Here is a 4,747-nt window from a genome sequence, read left to right on the forward strand (position 1 = left end):
TTAACAGTTGTAGTTGGTAAAAGAAGCAGAATGACCTAAAGGCATAACCAGAATGTTCTATTTCAACTGAGTTATGAGGATGTTTTTCAAATTATCAAGCCAAAGCTAACTGAGTTAATATAGATATGTCTTCTCATTACTGAATAGCCGTCTAGTTTGTATGTAAACTGCACACAAACAGAAACCGCAAAAGAAACCATACGCACTTTAAGGTTATACGGTCCATGGAGGAAGGTGTAGCCTGGCGGTTAAAGCGTTTGCTAGTTCGATTCCAATATTGGTATATGGTGCGAACTCCATTTATTTCACTCACTCACTCACTCTGCTGTTGGTAGGCAGTGAATATGTACGGGGATTTACAATGATGGAATGGATATATATTAGTGTACTGCCATGTATACCCGCAGACAGCGTTGAGAGTGCAATGTGACTGGACGACTGTCATTTCAGACCGTGCTGTGGCACCAGCTCGGTACAATGTATTGACAATACTGGAATCGAGACGTATTGCCCCAAATAGCGGAAGATGTGCAAGGTTTACCTGCACACGGCGTTGAGGGTGTTGTGGATGTCTAGCTGTGTCAGAACACCGTCGAAGGTGACGTAATATCTCAGTAGTCTCATGTGACAGACGTCGTTAATGTACCACAAGAAGCTAATAAGGTTACATCTACCTGCAGTGATAGGGTCATTGGATATATTGTTAGTTTAAAATGGGTAGATGTCAAGCACAGAGCCTCCTATGTAACTTTATTTGGTTCGATTAAATCTTTTCATACCTTGTGCTCTTGACATCATAATTCCCAAAAGCAGGAGAGCTGCAAACTTCATTCTGTACAGCAGTCCACAAAACACCTGCAAACAACATGACAGCATGATAAAATACCTGAAAACAACATGACAGCCTAACAGAACACCTGCAAGCAACATGAAAAAACATAACAAGACACATGCAAATAACACGACATAATTTTAAAAAACTGCAAAAAAGATGACAACACATCGAAACACCCGTAAACAAAATGACAACATACCAAGACACCTGTAAACAACATGACAGCATAAGAAACAACCTACAAACAACACGACAACATAGCAAAATACCCGCAAACACCATGAAACACATAACAAAACACATGCAAATAACACGATATAATTTAAAATACCTGCGCACAACATGACACCACGCCACAAACAACATGACAACATAACAAAACACCGGCAAACGACATAACACCAAAGACCCTTGCAAGCAGCAACCATGACATAACACAGCAGGACACATGCAAACAACATGACAAAATGACAAGACATGGAAATAAATGTGCTTAAACGTAGAAGACAAAAACGGACGGCCAATTGGTTTACCTTAAGTTGGACACAAAGAAAGCAAAAGTATTGTGTTTCTTGAATAGATTTTGACAAATTAAGCCAGTTGCTGGACGTGTTACATTTTCCAGTTACTGATTCGTGGAACTCGAACAGTGGGTGGCTTATTTTTAACATAATTTCATGTTTAAATATGAAAGCTATTACCAACAAAATCCGACACATTCTTATGGAAACATACGCTAAAAGCTCTTATGGGGCAAATAACGCTCATACTGGTTCAACCCTGTACATATAAAACTTTCAATGTTTTGCTGAAGGGCTGTGTATTGCCCCAAATTTCGTATTGCGATATATTGCGATACACTCTTCTGCATTGCGATACGTATTACAATATATAGTGAGATCTGTCCACTTGGTAATATTCTTTTACCTTCAAATTGAATCACAGTATATGTGAGTAACCATTGTGCATTGTATAGCTTCTTTCAAAGTGAAAAAAGGAAAATCCAGAACAATCTTCTGTTTATATTTGGAAACAATAATGCTTTTCTGAATGTGTTAAGCAACAAATCGTCAATATACGTAACTTATGGAACTTACTGGACGCATCGTGCAAGGTGGCGACCTGTGACAAATGTTCTTTATGCAAATGTTTTCTCATTAAACATCGTGTCCGAGCATAAAGATCGAGGTGACGAAAGCTGAGATGTCACTTGACTTGCATAACATGATCGCACGAAAAGATGGAAATAGTAACTTAGATGTACGTTTGACAACTTTTATGAAAACTGTTGATTTTATTCATTAATTTATTCAATTTTAATGATTTCCTCGAAACGTCCATACTTTGCTCATTGACATTTTTGCCAATCATTTGGAAATACTTCCGCCCAATCCCCACCCACCACCACCCATATTACCTGAATATGCATATATATCTTTTTCCTCACCATTGCAATTTAGGGGGTATACGGGCGGAAGTCTATGTGCAGTGTTGAATGGGTTAAAATTGAACAAATAAAACTTTGGAGGTATACCGGTACGTCATAAACGTATCGTGATACGTAATTGTTACAATTTCGTATTGCGGTTTACAGGTATACCGGTAATACCGTGCAGTCCTATTTTGCTGTAAAAGCTATATCAAGGGTTTTATGTCCCCGTGGTGTACGTGTCACATGATGTGGTGATATAATGTGATACACATGCACTGTCAGAAGCAAGCCACGAGCACCGTACGTGTCACATGATGTGGTAATATAATGTGATACACATGCACTGTCAGAAGCAAGCCACGAGCACCGTACGTGTCACATGATGTGGTAATATAATGTAATATACATGCACTGTCAGAAGCAAGCCACGACCACCGTACGTGTCATAGTATGTGATAATTAAATGTAATACACATGCACTGTCAGAAGCAAGCCACGAGCACCGTACGTGTCACATGATGTGGTGATATAATGTGATACACATGCACTGTCAGAAGCAAGCCACGAGCACCGTACGTGTCACATGATGTGGTGATATAATGTGATACACATGCACTGTCAGAAGCAAGCCACGACCACCGTACGTGTCATAGTATGTGGTAATATAATGTAATACACATGCACTGTCAGAAGCAAGCCACGAGCACCGTACGTGTCACATGATGTGGTAATATAATGTGATACACATGCACTGTCAGAAGCAAGCCACGACCACCGTACGTGTCACATGATGTGGTAATATAATGTAATACGCTGCACTGTCAGAAGCAAGCCACGAGCACCGTACGTGTCACATGATGTGGTAATATAATGTAATACGCTGCACTGTCAGAAGCAAGCCACGAGCACCGTACGTGTCACATGATGTGGTAATATACTGTGATACACATGCACTATCAGAACAAAGTCACGAGCGCCGCACGTGTCATAGTATGTGGTAATATAATGTAATACACATGCACTTTCAGGAGCAAGTCACGAGCACCGTACGTGTCATATGATGTGGTAATATAATGTAATACGCATGCACTGTCAGAAGCAAGCCACGAGCACCGTACGTGTCACATGATGTGGTAATATAATGTAATACGCTGCACTGTCAGAAGCAAGCCACGAGCACCGTACGTGTCATATGATGTGGTAATATAACGTAATATACATGCACTGTCAGAAGCAAGCCACGAGCGCCGCACGTGTCATAGTATGTGGTAATATAATGTAATACACATGCACTGTCAGAAGCAAGCCACGAGCACCGTACGTGTCACATGATGTGGTAATATAATGTAATACACATGCACTGTCAGAAGTAAGGCACGAGCACCGTACGTGTCACATGATGTGGTAATATAATGTAATACACATGCACTGTCAGAAGCAAGCCACGAGCACCGTACGTGTCACATGACGTGGTAATATAATGGAATACACATGCACTGTCAGAACAAAGTCACGAGCGCCGCAAGTGTCATAGTATGTGGTAATATAATGTAATACACATGCACTTTCAGAAGCAAGCCACGAGCACCGTACGTGTCACATGATGTGGTAATATAATGTAATACGCATGCACTGTCAGAAGCAAGCCACGAGCACCGTACGTGTCACATGATGTGGTAATATAATGTAATACGCATGCACTGTCAGAAGCAAGCCACGAGCACCGTACGTGTCATATGATGTGGTAATATAATGTAATACACATGCACTGTCAGAACAAAGTCACGAGCACCGTACGTGTCACATGATGTGGTAATATAATGTAATACGCATGCACTGTCAGAAGCAAGCCACGAGCACCGTACGTGTCACATGATGTGGTCATATAATTTAATACACATGCACTGTCAGAAGCAAGCCACGAGCACCGTACGTGTCATATGATGTGGTCATATAATTTGATACACATGCACTGTCAGAAGCAAGCCACGAGCACCGTACGTGTCACATGATGTGGTAATATAACGTAATATACATGCACTGTCAGAAGCAAGCCACGAGCACCACACTGCAACATGATGTGGTAATATAACGTAATATACATGCTCTAACAGAAGCAAGCCATGTGGAATGTTACTTCCAGTACCTATGCAAGCAGAAGAACAAACACAAACCAAATACACGACTAATAACATACCTGCGTATTGAAAGTATCCTGCGGAACGACGTTACTTCACTGTGGCTGTCAATCACCTAATGCAGTAACCTTTAGACTGAATGTAAATTTGTCTCGTGCATGTACTTACAAACCTAAGTAGGTTTAGGACAAGCGTAAATGACAGAAATAACAGAATGATATAGCAGTGAGGGGGTTCATTCTTGGATGCAGTCACTCTGGTAAGATTTGTTATCATCATCGTGGTAATACTGACTGACTGAGTTTTGGTTTTACGCCGCTTTTAGCAATATTCCAGCAATAT

General features: G+C 40.8%; 1 long non-coding RNA gene across 1 annotated transcript; it reads right to left on the reverse strand.

Annotated features, from left to right (window-relative positions):
* Positions 1-659: 659 nt before the first annotated feature.
* On the reverse strand, positions 660-4,497 carry LOC124285340. The gene is made up of 3 exons (XR_006900797.1): positions 4,465-4,497; positions 780-855; positions 660-674 (listed from the first exon to the last, which is right to left on the reverse strand). It is a non-coding gene; the product is annotated as an uncharacterized LOC124285340 (long non-coding RNA).
* Positions 4,498-4,747: the final 250 nt, after the last annotated feature.

This window comes from Haliotis rubra, unplaced genomic scaffold (genome assembly GCF_003918875.1).
Source record: "Haliotis rubra isolate DU_JTF1 unplaced genomic scaffold, ASM391887v1 Scf36, whole genome shotgun sequence".
NCBI lineage: Eukaryota > Metazoa > Mollusca > Gastropoda > Lepetellida > Haliotidae > Haliotis > Haliotis rubra.